General features: G+C 48.2%; 1 long non-coding RNA gene across 1 annotated transcript; it reads right to left on the bottom strand.

The window, feature by feature from the left end:
* Nucleotides 1-16,873: 16,873 nt before the first annotated feature.
* On the bottom strand, nucleotides 16,874-18,103 carry LOC135312811 (uncharacterized). Its single transcript, XR_010372429.1, has 3 exons — nucleotides 17,986-18,103; nucleotides 17,289-17,357; nucleotides 16,874-17,205 (listed from the first exon to the last, which is right to left on the bottom strand). It is a non-coding gene; the product is annotated as an uncharacterized LOC135312811 (long non-coding RNA).
* Between the last annotated feature and the right edge of the window lie 2,678 nt (nucleotides 18,104-20,781).

A 20,781-nucleotide genomic window follows, 5' to 3' on the forward strand; every position in this document is an offset into this window, starting at 1 on the left:
AAAAATCAGTAGGGAAGAGTTAGGGTAGACTGTCCTTCCAGCTACTTCTGCAAAAGTGCTAATAGCATGCTGAGTCCTGGGACCGACGTGTGGCTTTCAGTCCTCTCCTGGCAAAGTCAGTGGGAGACCTGAGCAACGGGGGCTAGGTGCAGGGTTTGGGGCAACCGGGTGTTCTCAGAGGAACAGCGGAAAGCCTATCTGCATGCTTTTTTTCTGAGGCGAGTTGCTTTTAATAGGTGTTTTGTTTTAGGAAGCTTGAAACGATGAGCTGGCACTGCTACTTTTGATTTTACATCGGGGAAGAGGAGCTATAGGTTCAGGAGGTTCCCTGTTACCAGCAATGTGATTTCATTTAACTAGAATACCCTTTGGTTAAGGTAAATATGCCACTTGTCTAGGCCTTTAGGTATGTGTTTAGAAAATAAATACATTACCCATCCACGTCTTTGTGGGGAAGCCTTTCAAATCTTCCCACCTTTTTTTCCACAGCTTTTTTGAAGCATTGTGAAGTCTGATCCAAAGTCCAAGAACATGACTGAGAGCGTTCTCCAAGTGGTGACAATCATTTCTGAATTAGACCATAAAAGAAGGATGCACTGTGACAGCACTCTGGACATTTTTTTCATTTTAATGAGAGATTGGCTTTCTGAGACCCATCTGACTAGGAGAATACGCAGCACTTAGCGCTATGGCTCACCCAGCCAACCATTTCTGACTGGTTTATTCTTCTTAAGGTCTGAAGGTCTCTGCACTTTCCCAAGAGGTTCATATGACTCAAACAGCAACCATCAGAGGATGCATCAGATCAACAATTGCTAGGTAAAGGACAGAAATCAGACTGCCTGCAAGGATACTAGCTATCAATGTATCATCATAGCTTTTCTGTAACAGTGGAAGAGTGTTTTCTTTTTATATAATGATATCAAGACAGGAGTCAGTTATAATGTTGTGCTCATATGGTTGTTTGGAGAGCTAAAATAAAGTCAACAGCTCCTCTAGAATCCACCCCAATGTCTGGGCAGACATCCATCGGAGCTTCAGGAGCTCTCTTTGGTTCTGGGTGCCCCGTAAAGAAACATCATTTATACTGAATTAATTAGCTGCCACTTCACCCTAACGCCAAGACTTGAGGTAGTGAAGCTAAACTGCAGTGAAGTAATGAAATCAATAATGTATTTAAAATAACTTGCAGCCCAGTTACCGGCCACTCTGCCAACAACACTCACAGGCAACTATCTCAGTACCTTAAGGGACATCTGCAGGAACATGCCCAAGCCACAGATGACAGACGAAAGCCAACTTGCCTTCACTCCACTCAGGTGAGCTTTTCCAAACAGCACAGGGGCAGGTGCCCAGGGAAAGCCCCAGGCTGGAAGAGGGTCAGCTTGGGTGGGATGGCAGCAAAGGACAAGCAGCTCCCAAAAGGAAGTTTTTGGCTTGGTGTTTTGCACAAGAAAACTTTTCTAGTAGTAATACAGCTAGAGTGAGACATTACCAGGAGCAGTGCACACTGTGCACTGGAAAAAGCTGGCTGGAAAAGATTTATCTGGTCTTGAAGGCCAGATGCATCTTGGTTGGCCATTATGAAGCTGGATGCTCTGGCTCATCACGAAGACTCCTCGATGCTGCAATGATAACAAAACAGCTCTGCTTGGCCCAAGTCTCCCTGTTTAAAAACATGCTTTATTGTCAGTGCGTAAGTGAATAAAGAAGACTCTAACTATGAGCTTACTGCACGTGGGATTTCAAAATGTTGGTATGGTCTAAGCCCTCTCATTGTACAAAGACCATAAAAAAGTCCTAAGACAGACAGACAGAACTGACAAGTATTTTAATAACATGCTTGTACTGTTCATGTTTTATACAAATAACATAAATATTTCCTCCATTAGCCACATCTCCTGGAAACTAATGACAAGTTCATAGGCAGGGGCAGATAATTGTGAAAGGTAATACTAATTTTTCCTGACAAAACTAAGTGCTAAATATGCAAGGGCTTCTCTGTCTGGCTTTATTCTGGTACTCCATCTGTCCCCTTCCCTGAACTGACTGCAGCTGCCATCTCTCTAGCTTCTTCCTGGCGAGCTACTCTGCAAAGTTTTATTCTCACTAATATGGGGGAACTGGTTTTTTAGGTGAAGGTGAAAAGCATCTGGGGTGAGAGCGACCTTGAAGTGGTAACAGTCATGATTTCTAGAAAAGGAGGCAGTGAAACAAAACCAAAGACAAAACAGTGGACTTCAGGGAGGCAGACTTTAGCTAACTCACGGTGTTAGTACACACAAGGCCAGAGAATCATAGAATCATAGAATGTCCTGAGTTGGAAGGGACCCACAAGGATCATCAAGTCCAACTCCTGTCCCTGCACAGGACAGCCCCAGATACACACCGTATCTCTGAGGGCATTGTCCAAGTGCTTCTTGAATAGCGTCAGGCTGATGCCGTGATGCCTCCCTGGGGAGCCTGTTCCAGTGCTCCACCACATTCTGGGGGAAGAACCTTTTCCTAATATCCAACCTAACCCTCCCCTGGCACATCTCCCTGCCATTCCCTCGGGGCCTATCGTTGGTCACCAGAGAGAAGAGATCAACGTCTGCCCCTCCTCCTCCCCTTGTGAGGCTGAACAAACCAAGTGACTTTAGCTGTTCCTTGTGTGATTTCTCCTCTAAACCCTTCACCAACTTTGTGGCCCTCTCTGGACACTCTCCAGTAGCTTTATATCCTTAATGTACTGTGGCACCCAAAATTGCCCACGGCACTCAAGGTGAGGCTGCACCAACACAGAGCAGAGCAGGACAATCCCCTCTCTCAACCGGCTGCAATGCAGGGCTCGATACCCCCCAGGATGCCGTTGGCCTTCTTGGCTGCCAGGGCACACTGTTGGATCATGTTCAACTTGCTGCCGACCAGAACCCCCAGGTCCCTCTCTGCAGAGCTGCCTTCTGGCCTCTCATTCCCCAGAGGAGCAAATCAAAGGCAGAAAGGACATTTAGAGAGTTGGCAGTGCTCTAAGGAGGTTGTATGAAAGACACACTCACAAAAGATACAGTACAGATCTACTTGTGAGCCGCTCAGTACAGAGGCAACTTAGCACAAGTACTAAGGGAAACCAGTAAGGTATCGTCGAGCTAAATCACGAGCTCTTCATTAGTTTCAGAAGTGCAGAGGAAGCACACAGAACGTGGAACTAGGTCATGTTACTAAGTATAAAAGAACAGCATAAGCATGGAGGAACAACATGAAAAAGATGTAAGTGATGCAACAAGCAGTGGGCGTGAAGTGTATGTGCTAGTAGCAACAAGACAGCCAAAGAAAGAGCTGGGTTTCACGAGGAGAAGGAGATAGTGAGTGATGATGCCAAACATGCAAATGTGTTTGATACTGCTTTCCTCTGGTCTTTGCTCAAAGGTGCCCTGGTTAACACAATCAGCATAAACAGTCCAAGGATAAGAAAACTGGCTGCAAGAAAGGACAAGGAGGTCAGACAGTGCCTAAATAAATCAGATATATTCCAACTGACGAGCCCTAAAAATTTTCTGCCGTACTGAGGAAAGCAGCTGAAGCCCACTCAGCACCATCAACACAGAAATCAGGGTGGGGGGATGTGTTTCTGCACATGGGAAAGGCAAACCTAGCACCTACTGTGAAGGGGGGCTGGTGACAGGAGGAGCCAGAAATCAGAGACCAGGCAGATTAATTCCAATTCCTGGGAAAATGCTAGAAGTGGTAATTGGATAAACTATTTTCCAGTGCCTAGAAGACAACAAGTAGATGAGGAAAAGCAAGCACTGATTTGACAAGAACAAATCACATCAAGTCAATCTAATTTCCTTCTACAGTAGGACTTAGATCTTGATTTTAATAAGGCTTTTGCCATTGTCTCACCTGGCACTTTCATAAACCAAGTAAAGAAACACAGCTTAGAAGAAACTGCTATTAGAGGAGTGTACAGCTGGTTGGAAAAGCAGACTAAGAGCACTTATAAATGCTTCACTGTCAAATTGGCAGTACGTATCAAATGAAGTCTGAAGCCATCTGTTTTATGTCTGGCAGCATACAGTATTTTCATTAATATCTTTGGAAAAAAAAACAAGAATAGGGAACACTTATTATATTAGCACAGGACACCATGAAGAGCAAGCACTTTGGAGAACAGGAGGAGAACGCAAAACAATCTTGACAAATGGGGGAGAGGGATGGGAAGAGAAGCGCCATTCAACAGGGACAGAGTCTGTGTATGTGTAGGTGTCACCAAGGACTGCAAGACCAACTGGGTAACAACCAGCACAGCAGCAGTTCTGTAGAAGAAGATCTAAGGATGACAGCTCAACATGAATGAGCATGGTCATGCTGCAGTAAAAAATGAAAGTGCTCTAATGAGGTGTACAAACAGAAGTGCAGTCTGTGACAAACAGGAAACCATTCTTCCCCTGTTGTCTATGCTGTCAAGGCTTCATGTGAAGTGTCATCTGTGCAGTTTTGGCCACGGCATTTCAGGGAGGCTGAGCTGATCGCAGAAAGTGCAAAAGAGAGCAATGGCAATGGTCCAGAAAAGGTGTCAATTGGGAAACGATGAATAATCTAAAACTGAAGAACTGTATTAATAAGATTGTCTGTACCAAAGTGTGGGGGTGGGGAAGACATGGTGGTGGTCATCTAATATATAAATGAGGAAGGAAATAATCTTATTTCTAAGCCCATTTGGGATACTATAGGAAAGCTAAAAACCCTTCCAAGAGTAAGGTTGCCCAGAGAGTTGAAGAATACCCAGCGTTAGAGGTTTTTGAATGCTAATCCAAAAAACGTTAGTCAGTTGATCCCATCTGGCGCTTGGGGAGGAGCAGCTGGGCCAGTCAGTGATCCTGCCAGCCCCACCTCTAACAATTTCCAGGACTGGATAAGCTTTGGGATTCAACTTACAGCCTGCATTTGATCATCTTAAAGACTGGAGGCCATTTCTCAGTGAGGACACCTGAACCAAGCAGAGTAATTGTATCTTTACCTAATGAAATAGCTTTGGTTAGAAAAAAGAGGGCAACAGGAAGGTATAAAATCAGCATGAGTCGAGTCAGCTTAAAGAAATGGGGTGATGTTAGTTTTTGCTTGCAGCCTACATGGTGTTCCCACCAACAAAAGTGGCGTCTCGTTGCAAGCCTTTGGGAATCTGCTGCTACAGGTTTCCTCTTGAAGCTTACTGGGCAACACCATGGCTCTGAATAAATATCCTCACACTCACTCTTCCTCTTTTACCTTGATGGTAACCTCCTCTCTAGTCTCCTGTAGGGACTGCCCTGGTGTGGCAAATGCTGCCTGTTTGCTGCCTTTAGTAAAAATCCTTGCCTCAAATGCTTCTTTTGGCTGTAATATCCCCAACGCCCGCAGTTCCCTGCCTTCCCTTAGGTGTCAAGAAATGCAGTTCTGTTGTCTTCCAATTTATGTTAGCCCTCCCCTTAAAGTCCTCCAGGGTTTTATATCATGCAGTTTTGTAGCTCTCTCTGCTTATTAACCTCTTCCCCTCTAGCCTTGGTCTCTTCCCAGGACTCTCTATTTGCCACCTTCGACTTCCACACTTCATCACACAACATGTGTGTTGGACATTTGCCTGGCTGCCCATAAAGCCTAGCACTCCACACAGGAAAGGGAGAGCCCCTCTCAGCTGATGTCAAATGCAAAGCAGCACAGTATGGTAGAACAGGCGGCCAAAATAGTGACCTTAAACACCCAAAGGTTATCTAAGAATGGGGGCGTGTGGCGCAGCTAAAAGCACACCACATTTTTAAATAAATGCTGCAGGCTGGATCCCTTGAACTCATGCCTTGGATGTGATCATGCAACGTGTAAAAAACACTCAGGCTCAGCTATGTTAATTTGTTTTACCATTTTTTGGGTTCTTATTAACTCTATGCACTGATTTGACACTAAATTCACCAATGCAATATGCGTTGTTATATATGTCAGATATATCTAAAGCATTGCCTAGCTATATTTTTGTTAGATGAGATTTCACACCCCTCCACTTGTTGGCATGGCTAGGGGTAAGTGCAAATTAGGTGCAGGAGGTATATTGCTGTGCTGACACAAGCAGGCTCATCCCTCCCTGGGGCTGCGTTTGCTTGTGTCATTGGGGGACCAGGCTGGCAGTGAGCAGCTGTGGGGCTGCATCAGCAGGTATGCAAGGACATGGGTGAGAAGCATGTGCATGAATGGGCAAGGAACCTCTCTTAAAGCCAGTCCCCAGAAGGAAAATAGGAACCAATTTATTATATGGCAACTGGAATCCCCTGTGCACCTCTGTGTTCATGAAGGCAGAGTCAGGTGTGAGTTGCAGCTCAGAGCAGATGTATGCAAAGGTGAAGGTTGATCTGGTCACTGCGTGGTGCGAGTGGCACTTGTCTAAGTATCTAAACACACAAAAAGGACCTTTCCTTCCAGCTTTCCCACTTTCTCTCCCAGAAAGGACTTTAAAGCCCAAGAAGAGCAGCCATTAGAAACTGTCATGTTTGGGGAAATCTCACTGGCAAATGTGAGACCACAGGACAAATATTTCAAACTGGACCTGCCTGAGAAGATCTTGCAAGCAAAACATAACACCGAATTCTGTAAGTATTACAATGCAAATGACAAAGCAAGGAAACAGCTGCAGAGATGGCACAGATGGACGCTAGCTACAGATCACACAGGTGAGCAGAACATTACATATTGTACACAGGAAATGCTCAATTTTTCTTTCCAGTACTACTAAAGAAATTAGTAGTACCAATGATTGCCTCTGTGAATTTTGGGCAATATATCAGAGAGCAACACGGGGCTCACCAGCACGAAGGAGCCTTGCTTCTCCTGCAAGAAGGGACAAAATTTCTGGCATTTCAGGGGCACCATCCAGCCAGATCTCTACTCATTCCTCACAGCCTAATCTAAAATCTAAAATAAGGCATGGCTTGTGATTTTATTGACAACTAGCATTCCTATTAGCATTCATACATTTTCAGGGTTTCACAGAAAGAGCTAGGTTTGGACCTGTGCTAGAGGGACCTGTTCATCGGCCTGTCCCAGGCAATTATGGGAGGGTCTGCAGTGGTGGCCACCTCTGGAGCTGGCAGTCCCTTGGGCATCACGCCGTGCTTGGTGAAAAGCTCAGGCAGGAAAGCCAGGGCAGGCAGCAGGGAGTCGGGTCCAAGAGCACGGCAGGCTTGCAGCCTCTGTGGACGGCGTTGCGTATGGGCTGCTGGGGTCTGGCGAGCGGAAGGGGAGCGTCTGTGGGTCGGCCTCTAGCAAGCGCCTGGGGAGTGGGGCGATGTGCCCTGCAGTAACTGCTGCAGCATCCCCGGCCAGGAAGTTCCAGCAGAAGAATTGTTATGACAGTGCAAACAGTTACCTCCGTTGCAAGCGTCATAGGAAGTGACACTGCAAACAGAAATGTAACCTGTCAAGGCCACAGCTGTATGCTTGAGCCGTCAGCTTCTTTTTTAACCAAAAGCAGTCCCTCAGCTCTCTGTTCGCCAAAGTCTGAAGGCATGTGCACACAACCAATGTCTTAAGTGATAAAAGCTTCACAACCTGCCTGAAAATCCCCAAGAAAGCCACCCCAAAAGCTCCAGCCTTGTCTGTGTGTGCATGTCAGCCCTACTTGCAGCCAGCAAATATAAAAGCCTTCAGTGCCAATGCAGGCATTGCCACCATGCCATGGTGGAAAATGTTAGGATTAGCAGAAGCCTCCAAAGAAATAAAATCATAGTTACAGGAAGTTACACCAAGGAGCACGACATTTGACTTATAAATGTTGTGGTCTGAAGTGTAAACCCAAACAGTACTGAGTGTTTGGAAAGCCGTACGCCAACTGTAATGAAAATAATAATTTTGCTGAAGTATTCTTTACCAAGGGCAACCCTCAAAGACATGTGTTGACTAAGGCAAAAGCCATGGATGCTGGCCCAGCACTGGAAGAGCTTCTAAGGATGAATGTTGGCTCTCTGCCCACTAACTTGGCATTCAAGGTGGCTAACCTTGCCGATCAAAGTTGGGCCACCATGCAGCCGTGTGGGTGCCTGCTCTCCAGACCAACCTTGCAGGGGGCACAGCTGGGCCAGATTTGGTGAAGGAGGTCTTGGGCTATGAGAAATGCAACACCCCCTGTATGGGTTGCTTGCTGCATCGTAGCCGGGCTCAGACATATCCATCTCCCATCAAAGAGCAAGAACAGCCAGACCTTCAACTCACTAGCTGCTCCACCAAAACCTTTCCAGGACAGGCTTTTGTATTCCTCTCTGGCTGCTAACAGAGGGACAGATGGGGAGAAAAAAGTGCTTCAGTGATGCTGTTGCTCCCAGCTCCTTAGTCCCACACTCCTGGGATGGAGGAGATCTCAACATGTTGCTCACCAGGCTGCGAGGAAAGTTTGGAGCAACTCCTGCAGGCATCCGCTCCAGTGCATAGAGGCAGGAGACCCCAGTGGGCTTTTGTGCCTCTGCCTGTGGGAAGGAAAGGGAAATGTGCCTTACCTCTGCCGGGATACTGAAGGAGAAGGGACCACTAAGCTTTGCCCTGCTTTCTGTGTGCTGCTGGGGCATTGAGATGCCAGTAAGGGGTACAAATGTCTGGCACAGAAGCCAATAGAAAAGAGATGCTTTTAGCGGCTACTGGGGAAGTAGAAAGTGGAAAATTAAGGAAACAGAAGCCAGGAATGAGGGATGGGGGAGAAGAGAAGGAGCAAAAAGCTCCAGAGAATGAGAGAAAAGACTGGGGAATAAAAGAAGACAGGGGAAGGGAGGGAGGGAGGAAGGAAGGAAGGAAGGAAGGAAGGAAGGAAGGAAGGAAGGAAGGAAGGAAGGAAGGAAGGAAGGAAGGAAGGAAGGAAGGAAGGAAGGAAGGAAGGAAGGAAGGAAGGAAGGAAGGAAGGAAGGAAGGAAGGAAGGAAGGAAGGAAGGAAGGAAGGAAGGAAGGAAGGAAGGAAGGAAGGAAGGAAGGAAGGAAGGAAGGAAGGAAGGAAGGAAGGAGATACCCAGAAAAAGGTTGGAGGAAAAAAGTGGTGAAAGAAGCAACTGAAAGCAGAAGCTTCAAGAAAAGGCACTTTATAGTCAGGCCCTTTGGAGATCATTTTTATTGGCTGTGCTTAATAGGGTCCTGGTCTTTGCTAGGTATCACCATAATAGAGTTGTAGAAGAAAAAGGTGAAGGGTAAAACAGATATACAGTTCAGAAGAAAGGAAAATTCAAGGTCTGGGAGAAAGGGAAAAGAAAACAAGGGAGGGACATATTAAAGCTGGCTGAACTGTCTTTTTTAGTGTTTGATAATGTTACACCCTACAGATGCAAGAAATTTAAGAAGCACAAAAGCTTGGGTAAGTGCAAAATCCTGTGGTAATGAAAATTGCATTTTGAGGGGAGCAGACATGGTTCCCAGACATCCTACTCCCTGGGAGGTGACTGAGACCATCTCCTCGGGCTGGTCCACAGCCAAGCACCCTCTCGAGCCTGGGCCTGCTGCAAGGCAGCCAGCGGCGCACCCATGAGGGGTGCGCATTCAGCTCAAAGCCATGCCATGTGGAGACATGAGGCCAGAAGACATCAGACCATGAATCAGAAGACATCAAGCTGGGCCGATTCAGCCCCTAATGCAGATCTGAAACTGGGATCCAGCCCCTGCCACTGCAAAGTCCAGTCATTGCACCCTGGGGGTCTCAGGAAGGGGAATGATGTCTCTTCAGTGCTTTGCAACAAATGGAAAAATCCTCAGGTCATCTACTCATGGTGCTGCTGACTTGAAGGCTGGTAGCAGCAACAACAGCCACTTAATTAAGTTAAAAGGAAAACAGACTTGTGTAAATACACCATGACTCTGAAAACACTGCCACAAAAAAAGGTATCAGTGCTCAATTTTGACTGAAAAAAGAAGCCTTTCACAGGCGTGTGTGCGCACATGGATATGTGCAGAGGAAGTTTTAAATGTTGCTCGCTGACCTGCCACTACCAGAAAGGGCTGCGAGGTGTCCAACCTGCCGTGCAGCGCACACATGCAGAAGACTGGGCAGGTCACTCACAACATGTGAGGAGTCCCCCAGTGGTCACCTCCAGCTCCAGCACTCCAAAACCTGTATGCCCTGTGAGTCTTGCAGTGCCAGAGCCGGCTGGCCTGGCAACGCCAAATTTGCTCCATCCACAGCAGCCCAAGAGGATGAGTCCACCATACGCATGTGCCCCAGCACCTCAACCCGCCACGCTGAGGGGTGGCTGGCACCTGAGGGTGACATCATGAACCAGCTGTGGGGCAGTGGACAGGGGACCCCTGCACTGGGGAAGGTTATGCCGAGCTCATTTGGGACTATGTCCAGCTCATCATCGCTGTGTTTCTGAATGTCTCCCACTACATGCTCAGCAGCTGTTCGTGTAGTTGGCTTCACTGGTGTGATGCATTTATGAGCCACCTCTAAATCAAATGGAGGCATAAAGACAAGATGGATAACTGTGAAGCTGAAAATGCAGGCCACAATATGCAAACAAAACATGCTGAAGCCCCATAATGGCCAAGCAATTGAAACAGAAGAAGAGCATGTACGAATGTGACCAAAGAAGGTAAAAAACTTTTCTGAGTGCTGTTTGTTGCAGACGGAAGAAACTCTATTAGGCAACCAAGCACGTGAAAACCTTGAGCTAGTTAAAAACACGCAGAGCATTATACGTGCACTGGGAAGGAATGTGGTCTGGGCATTGCCACAGCTCAAGAGAGTGCCCCTTCATGTATTTCCCAAACGCCTGGACAATTACTTGAATTTGTGTGAGAACTGCAGGCTGTGTCCTGCAGGAAAAGAGAGGGCACGAGGGAGCCAGATGGCTGAGCTGACCCGTGAATGGTGTTCCCAGATGAAGCAGGAGCACACAAGGAAGGATCTGGTGGAGGGAGGGAAAAGTCAGCTGTAGGCAGGTCCCGTCATGCTCTGGACTGCCAGTTTTCCTTCTCCCACCACACTCCCTCTCTCTTCCAAGCCAGCTTCCCACCAGCCTCATTCCTCCACCAACTCATCCATCACAGCAGTAGTTTTTTTATCCCTGGTAAGAAACAGCATACAAACAAGCTCCCTGAGGGACGGGAGCAGACACCTCCCCACTGCTCAGTGCTGTTTCCCTGTGCAGGCATCCCATCGCATCCCTCTGCAGAGCTGTAGGGTCTCCGGCAGCAGGAGGTCAACTTCTAACATCTGCCCTTCACTTCCAATTCCCTGTTTATGAAACTCGATAAAAAACCCCAAGGCTAAGGGTTGAAACTCTGACACTGGGAGAGAGAGCTATTCATCTCCCACAGCTGGTAAATCTGCCCACCAACTTGCGTTGTGCCAGCAGCATCAAAGACGGGCAGCAGATCTGAAAGGCTCAGCGCAGACACCTGGCCTTTCCTACAGGGAAAGCATAGGGTGTAAATATGCCTACAGGAAGGTGTTGGTGGCAGCACATATACCTAGCCCAAGGCAGCCTCTGTTGTTATTCCAGCGCTACAGAAATGATGTAACAGCACCGTTTTTGTTGCAGTGCTGGAATCCGGCAGCTTTTTCCACCCGGCAGGCTGCGTAGGATGCCCACATGTGAGGCAGCGGTCCCTGCGGGCTGGGGCTCCTTGTCGGCTTCTGCTGCCAGCGCAACAAAATGGAAAGGGCAGCCAACAGGAGATAAAAGACACTCAAAGCACTGCTGAAAAATATCAGTAGTAGTAACTCTTACGACTAACCTTAGGTTTCAGAGGAGTCGATACCACTCTTTTTAATGTACGAGTCATTTTGCGGGTATAACAGCAATGCACTCCGTAATCCCTTCCATATTTGGCTTTATTGGCTTATTGCAGAGAGCCATTAGAATCAGGATCGTCTCTTATGAAGCTGTTAATGGGATGCAAATTGCATGAAAGATTTCTCTGCATCAATAGAAAACAACCTAGTAATAAGTTCTTGCATAAAAATCTGCATAAAAATCTGCTACAAAAGACATACTTTGAAAGAAGCAAAATTCCTGTGTGATTGAGGAAGAAATATGCTCACCACGGGCAAACGGATCGTGGGTTTGCAACTAGAGGTGACCTATCTCAGAGCTTCTTGGATCCCAAAGAACAGACGTGCCTTTAACTACCGCAGTTTACACAATATCATGGCTGGAGCCAGGTAAAAAAGTGGAATGAATATTTTATGCACTGAAAAACGCAGTTTCAGGCTGACCAAGTCTGAATCTGTGCTGAATTCAGCAAGGAGCCATGGCCAAAATATATATGTTGTTTGAATAAAATTATAAGTCTCAGCAGCTAGCTCTATGTGATGCTTCAAGACTGAAATTTGACTTTCAGTAAGTTAGAAACACCCAGAAGTAGCCAAGCAGTAAGTCAAGATAAATATTGTGCTTAATCTGCCATATTACTTCGGTTTTGGTCTTGTTTTACCTTTTTCTTTTTGGTGTTGACATCAGCATGACTGTGATTTCAGTCTGTTGTTTCCAGCAAGCACTCCGCTGGAACGAACCTGTTATTGGTGTTCAGCCCGTGTCAGCTAGCACTGCTGCCTTGCCCACATGGCCTAAGTGGCAGAGTCCCCAGCACCGCCACGCGCCATCCATCTCCCACATCATGCCATGGACGTGCCTGTTCTGTCTCCGGCCCTGCTCAGCCGTAAGTGCCTGGCACTGGGGTGGTGGGAAATACCAGGTCAGGCAGAGCTGCAAGTGTGAACCCACTCCAACTTGTCTTGGTGGCAGTGGGAACACCTGCTATGCAAAGCCTGGAAGACAGAGAAGAAAAGCAGCATTGCTGGAATTCCTTGTCCTTTTTCCGCCCAAATCACCCATGCACAACAGGAGCCAAGAGTTCCCCTCCAGGGGTGCTACTCTGCCTCAAGCATGAAAGACCAGGCTTTTCCTGAAATAACATCCAGCTCTTGCCTTGCCGCCTGCTGGGCTCAGCTGATATACATGGAGGAGCCTAAATAAAGAAGCACTGAACTCATTGCCCAAGCTTTTCCTCACCGCTATCTGCATTCTTTTGCATTCATTAAAAAACAAACAAACCTGTTTCCTGATAGCAGGGAGGAAAATCACAGGGCTGGGCTGTTTGGGGTTTTTTTTCACTTGCAAAAGCACTTGAATATCATAGATAGAAGCAGCTCTGTAGGATCTAGACAGAGATTTGAGTGGCTGGAAACAGAGGTTATGGGAAAACAGAACAAACAAGAAACTCACTATCTCCATCTCTTAGGAATGGGAGGAGGGAAAGAGGGATGGGAAAAGAACAAAAGCATTGGCACTGCTCTATCAGCCAGATCCTGGAGAGGAACCAGCATACTGGCAGTCTGGCCCAGAGACCTGCTGTGGATGGGCTGGGTAGAAGAACAACTGGCGGACACGGGACTAGATCTTTGAGAGAGAGCTAAAAGAGATGATGATTTCCCAACGAGTATAGAAACCCAGAATAAACAGCAAAAGCCACCTCCAGACGATGACAGGGTACAAAGATAGTGCTGGAGGCTGCGGTGCTCCCTGGCACAGGGCTGGCCAGCGGCGGGAAGTGCCTCACATCCTCTTCTCCACATTGTTCTCCCAACTCCTCCGGTGGCTGGGAAAGTTTCTTCCAGCGATTTACCCCGTCCTCACCCTGCAGCTGGCTGGTCTGCCGCTATTGATTCATTTCCCCAGGCATTTCTCTTACTGTCATGCTCTTGTGGCATTGGAGGCCGGGGCGGGGGGGTTCTAGGGGGGGCGGCCACAGTCTGTGTGCTGCAAGAGGAAACTTTTCCTGCATACCAACATTTTTTAACCACAGAGAATGGCAGCAGCAAGACTGGGGGTAAATGAACTCTCAGCTGAGGCACAGGTGGATTTAGGAGGCATTACTGCTGCTTTATGTGAGAGGAGACATGTTTCAGTACTCAGCACCACTCCATTATGTGTAAGGCTGCTTTCCCTCCCTCTCAGCACAAAATAAAAATCGTCGCACAAAGAGCCCTGGTTTTAGATGCATAATTGGATCAAATTGTGTGTATTGACCTTGTTTGGTCTATTGTGCCTTTGTTTTCCACCCCAGCTTGCACCAGAGCAGGTAGCATGTTTACACTGCAGTCAGGGTGACCTGACTTGGAGCCATCCTGGTTTTATTCTTTTCGTGGAAAGAGTGGGTCCTTGGAAGAGGGCTGACGTCCTGCAGGACAAGGCTGGCTCTTGCTACCGAGAGCTACGGATGATTGCTAACATGTCATGTCAAGATAAGCACAGACGATGGTGTGGTGGACCGGAGGCTTTAAAAGCGGCATGCAAGCACAGAGCTTTAGCACCAAGGTTACAGTTAAACCTCACCTGGGTCTGGCTGTTTAAGTAAAGCAAGTCTTGTTTAACCTCAGGAAAGAACATCATGTAATAGAAATCTAATTACGTTGAACAGTACCCAGTGTAAAGGTTATGGTTTATGGATTAACAGCAAGAACTGATGCTGTGAACTAGGAACTCGTCTGGAACTGGCTGAAGGGGAAAAGGGCACACTGAAAGTTAATAATTTTGGGCACCAATGGGATGCAGTTATGGAAAGACAACCATGATCCTGGGGAGTGTGTCCAGCAGAGGAGGTAAAATGCAGAGATGCTGACATGCACAGATAGGTACCGGGATGCTGAGGGCCACAGGAACTCTCCCAGGGGGGCCTCTCCCCCTTCGTCACTGTGTACAGGAGTGAGCTACTGAAATAGAATAGCATTCCACTGTGTGGCGTGAGAGAAACTGGATTTGCCCACGGCCATAATGCAAAAAGTTTCTCTCTGACAGAGCAGTGATGTTCTGGACCAGCCCAACAGCCAGAGCACTGGGTACAGAACTTCGTGACAGCCAGGTCAGATCAGGACAAGAGCAATGAGAGGCAGTGTCTGACATGGGAGAAGCCAGGATTCAGAGGACATCCTCCCTCATCCCGTGAGCCTAGGGAAAAAATAGAAGCTGAATGGAAAATTTGCATAGCTGTTTGAACTGGTAGGGGAAAAAAAATCCTACTAATGTGCCACCGCGACTCTTCTAGCGCTGGAAGTAGCCAGCCTTTGATCCCAGGCCTTTAATGCACTCAATAAAAGGCATGATGGCTGCAAAACATCTCTTGTGTTATTGCTTACTTGCCTTAAAGGCGCGTGGTGCTGTCAAGGACATCTTCTGATGGCTACAAGGGGAAAGGAAGAGTGAAAGAAAATGAAGGATTTCATGGCAAAGACCACCAAGTGCCGTGAAGGGCAGGCGGGCAGGAGACACTGGCGCTGGGTGCAGGGAGAGAGTGGAGGTGACCTTGCATGGCATGTTTAAAAATAGCAGATGCCACCACACTTCCCACTCCGTGGGCTTCACGCTCCCTTCTTTGTCACAACCCGACACATCCCCTACAGCACTACATGAATTGTAAGTAATTTAAAACCACAGCTAATTACTTCAGAGAGATGTTTAAGTACCCACGTCTTCAGCAGCTACAGGACATTTACCAGTGCTATGGGTATTGTAATGCAAGAGCAGAAGGTCTCCCGGTGGGTGCCCGCGCTGGAGGAGCCAGCAGCCCCAGCACCAGCGGTGCAGGGAGGTCACCCGCCAGCAATCCCCACAATCGACCTCTTGTGTTGGACGTGTGAGAAAGCTTTCCCTTTCCTGTCGCACGCTGCTGGAGAGCCGTGGCAGCTGCGGGCCCCCTCCGACGCCCCGGCAGGCCTGAATAGACAGAGCCGCCCCAGAAACACCCAGATGTGCGCTGGGTTACTCGGGATTTACTGGCACATCGTGCGCGAGATCAGCACTGGGCATGGACAGTGCTGTTTAGTTAATTTGCTTTTTGTGATCTAATTTCCTTACTTTAACTCTTTTTGTCCCCCACCATCTTGAAAGGAAAGAAAGAAGCAATCCAAGAAAGATGCCAACACCTCTGACTCATTTAAAGGGTCTGTGTTTGGTGTTCGCTCTCTGACCTGCATTCCTTGCTGTAAAATCTCCCCATTACTGTGATTTAATGCACATGCCAAAACAAGCTGCCAATTACACTGGTGTTAATGCAAGGTAGCTCCAAAAATACTGTCCTGTGAGCAGAATCTGGGCCTCTGTTGCTGTGCAAGCTCAGAGACGAGTGATAGCTACCTGATTTGCATCATCTCAGCCGTTTCAAGCGTCCCCTCGGCCCAGAGCAGGAGCAGCCCTCTACAAGCCACAAGTCTCTGTAGAATGGTCCACACCCACCCAAGTTGTTGGGATGCAGCTCCTGTGGCTTTTACAAGGGACCACAGACTGCAGAAATCACCAGGCTGTGCACAGTGTGGACCCCTCTGCTAATGAGAGCTCATGAAGGACCCATTTATTTCCCCTTCACTGAGAGGCCCTGGCTAAGCTATGGAAGGTGACTTCAGGTGAGCAGTAGAGCGTGGCTTTTTGACCTCAGGCACACTGCATCCACCTAGTTTACTGGTGCTCTGATTTAGACCCAGCTTGAACAGCTGAGGGATTCTCCCACAAAGTGAAATTTTTATGGCTCGGCCACATTTTGTGACAAGCCTCCAGCTTGTCTAAGATCCCTCTGTCAGGTTCCATTTTTCGGGCTCTTTGTGCAAAAATGATACTTAATGGATGAGCCTCTACAGTGTGTGCACAAGCAAGGAGTAAAGAAGACACAACATGCAATCCATAAATAGAGACACTTTAGAGGCTCTTTAAACATTCACGCTTTTTGCATAATTGATGACTTTCCATAATAGATATGGATGATAAACAGCTTTAAATAAAATGAAAATTTATCATTGTCGTATCATTTATCAGCATTATGTTAAACTGGAAAGTATGAGGAGAACATTACCATGTACTCAAATGAAATTGGTGGAAGTGAGAATAATTCACGGGTCGCACCATTGCATTTGTCAGTGTTTTTAATGAGATCGCCAACAGCCAAGAAGTTACACTAGAACCTGGGAGCCAGAGGAAGAATTTGTATGTCATTGCATATCCACCTTAAGTTGTTGGGCACCTCCTCTGTGGCTCCAAAGGATCAAAAGTGAGTCCATTCTCCAGGGTGGGTCATACCATTTAGTGCTCATCTTCTCTAAGGTAGGCAGCTATGGCTAGCCAAACCACCCAGGCTCCCACTATGCTCCATGGTGGTGAGGTGGGCACTTCCAGCAAGAGATTTGTCCCACTGCACGTATGAGTCATGCTCTGTGAGTTGCCTGTTCCTCCTCATGCCCTACGAGAGGAGCAAGGATCATTAGCTGGGATGGATGGCTGTGTGACTTTCAAACTTCCACAGCCAGCTGAGATGAATCCTACCTCTGAGGAAGACAGGGCTTTCCCAAGGGAATTCAGGTCAGTCTGAATTCCTTCAAAGTAGGCAGGCTCCTGTGTCAGGAAAGTGAACAAAATTTCTTAATTGTGATGGCAATGGGTGTCACAAGGCAGTTCAACATCTCAGCCACAGGCTGCTGAGGAACCTCCTGTGCCCAAAGCTTCACGTTCCCTGTGATTTTTCAAAAATAATTGACAGAGGCTCAGCAGGTCAGCTAACTCTCCCAGGATCCACCCTACTGCAGCCTGCTCATGCAGATAGGTTTGATTTTTCCAAGTATTCCCCTATCAGCTCTTTGCTGATATCTTTGTTGACAAGGTCACCAAAAAGACAGACCAAACAAAACAAACCTGCCTTTGAAAAAAGTTAGGAACCATTAAAAAAAAAGAGGGGCAATGTTCACTCATCTACAGCATTTTTAAACCCATGGATGAGAAGCAAGGTTTTCACGTCACTTGAAATACAAGCTGTGCATGAGAGATGAGGGTAGTAGGTGCCTTCTCTTGCCAAAGGCCAGCCAGACTGAGAATGGCAATCTGACGAGCCGCTTGTGCAGGATGTCTCAGTTCCAGCACTGAGGGAGGGTGGGTCAGGCTCCTGGACACATCCGCAGTTGTGTAAGCCATCAGGACACCCCCCCGTCTCTTCCCCTTTGACTTTGGGGGAGCTATTTCTACTCACATAAGGTGCAAGGCTGCCAACACCTCCCTCGCTGCTCAGAACCTGTCTCCTCCGCCACGGTCAGCAATAGCAGAGTATTTACTGCCTAGCCCCAGTGTGGGACTGGAAAAAAAGCTATTTATACCTGGAGGTTGCTGGGGTTACCATCAATCTGCGTGGCTTTAACAGAGAGCAAAGCATCCCAGACAAACTTCTATTGCTTTTTTTTTTTTTTTTTTTTTTAAACTAAATTTGAAAAGCCTGTCCCTGACCTCTGTTGGACTTCCCTGCTCTGGCTCCTCCCAGCCAGGCAGCCTGTGCGGCATCCTGCTGACTCCGCTTTGGCAGGGGTTCGTGCCAGCAGGTCCTCCGGCAGGACCGGGGCCCAAGAGGACAAAACAGCCAGCCCAGCAGGCCTGGCTCCGAGCACCAGCCCTGAACTCTTGTGCAATCTTCCTTGAAACAAATTCAAGTTGGCTAGGAGCAGAGCATTTGCGCATGGCCTGAAAGCTGGATCGAGTACCATAAACAAAAGGAAACAAAAAGAGAGGGAGAGTGCTGGGTCCCACGGAGAGGAGGAATGCAGGCATCTGACCCAGGCCGAGCTGTGCTGAGCGCTGTGACGAATGCCCAGAGGCAAAGGGGACATGGTGTGCTAGGGAACAAGCTGGTAGGGCACCAGCTCCCTTCTGCGGCTGGGAACTTGGGGCAGAGGTGCTCACAGCCCCATCAGCTCCATACCAAGGAGATGCAAGTACAGGGACATGGAAGAATGGAAATGGGGAGAGGAGGCAAGAAGGGACTCAGAATATAACCACAGAAATATATTCCTCTGGGGACAATTCAAGCTGGCAGGTAAGGAACAGGGAGACCCCTGCACCTCCAAACAGAGGAGGACGCATGCATGAGAATCAGCTGCAGATGGTAACTTCCATGCAGGACAAGAGGTGCTCACACCATTTTTGTGAAGCTGATCAAGGGAGGAATACTACTCTACATGAGATGCCCTCAGGGTTGTTACTCAGGCCAATCCAGTTATTTTTAACTGTGCAGGAAATATTTTCTCCATCCAGCTCAGGCACCCAGGTATGAGGTACCCTGCAACTGCACTGGTGATGCTCCTTGAGGGGCCAGGACCGAGACTGCCCTGCTCACACTGGCCTGGCAGTTCGCCCTTTTAGAGTTGCACCAAGAAGTTCCTCCACCCAAATCTCTTGCCTGCTCCTCTGCAGGGAATATGGCCAAGGGAAAGGCTCTGTGTGGCCAGGGTGTTTCTATGCCTCAGCAGTCTTACTTGGCCAGAACAGCCCCTCTGGGCCGTTAGTAGTCAGTGTAAAATAGAGCATCCCTCCAGCTATGCTCTCCTGTGCCAGCCACTGAGCTCACGCTCACTGACCCAGAGCTGGAGAAGCACAGAGCTGTCAGGGAGCCACTGCTGCCGCAGCCCACGGAGCCTGAGCCCCGCACCAGGGAGGCTCTCTCCACCCAGAGATACTTTGGCCACGTCTGGCAGACCCAGGCCAATATGGAGCAGATGGCAGCAGAGAGGAGGAAAGCAGTAAACGATTAAAGGATTAAGACTGACTGTTGGAGAAAGTGAAAAGAGCTCAAGACATCTAGTTCACCTGTAGAAGACAGGAGTCCACAAGAAGCTGGCATGTTGCGAAGCATGCCTAGAGCCTAGAGACGAACTGTTGAAGCCAGATGCAGGGCGAGTTGCACTTCCTAACAGCAAAGTGCATTAGGCAGTGAGGGAGTTTCCCAAAGGAAGCCCCACCACTTGAATCACTGGAAACAAGGCTGGACAAAATACTGGATCATGTCCAAGAGGGGATAACACTTCATCAGCAGGGAGAGAGTGATGAATAAGGTTAATATCTGGGCCATTTCCATCTCCATCAATCTATCTATCTAATGCACTCACTCTTTTTTTCAATGTTTGAGAAAAGTATAAGTGCCTTTCCTGTGCCATCAGCACATCTCAGCATGGAGCTGGGATGAGCAGGGCCTGGGTGGGAGCACGTGGCCATCCCCTTTGCTGCCCAGGAGCAGAGGAGGTGAGCGGCTCTTGCCTCACTCTTGCAAAAGGGCAGCCCTGCAAGCAGGCAGGTGTGGGAGCAGCGCCCTGGTTTCTCTGTCCTTCAGCACTGCAGCAAGCCCCTCGCCCACAGCTAGGCTTGAACGAAGCCACTGCTCTGCTCTGCAAAGCACTCCCCGAGCTGTGTCATACATACATTGTAAAGCTCAGGGCATGGCTGATGCTCACCTTTCTCCCTTGGCACAGCCAGAGGAGCCCAGGCACCAGCCCAGCCTCACAGTGTGTCAGCTGGGGTGAGCAGGTAAGGGTTGCTGCTGAAACTATCAGGGTTGGGGGGGCACCAGTTTTGTTTCTTGGTGCCCTTTTCTTCCTGTGAAATCTCAGCACCTCTGGAAATCTGCACTTCCCTGGGGAAGCCCCCCTCTCCCTCCTCAGGACATACTCACACATCCCCTTCCCAGAGGGGGGCAGTCCCCATCCTGGGAAAGCTGCTCACAGCATCACAGCCTCTCTCCTGACAGCTGATTCTGTAATTATTTGGTTGCTGTTAATTGCTAATTAATTCCCCAGCTATGTTATTAGCAGGTGGGCTAGGGTGGCATGGCTGCTGCCAGGCTCAACACCTGGTAAAATCAAGTACCTGGTCATGGGGAAGGGTGCTAAAGAGTTTTTTTAGGCCATTGCCTAGTTAACCATCAACAACTGGTAAATTCCCAGGTCCCTGCACAACAAGGCGAGTCCTCTCGACACTGTTAGAAAATCCTATTTCTAGTGGGTTA

This window comes from Phalacrocorax carbo, chromosome 3 (assembly GCF_963921805.1).
Source record: "Phalacrocorax carbo chromosome 3, bPhaCar2.1, whole genome shotgun sequence".
Classification (NCBI taxonomy): Eukaryota; Metazoa; Chordata; class Aves; order Suliformes; family Phalacrocoracidae; genus Phalacrocorax; species Phalacrocorax carbo.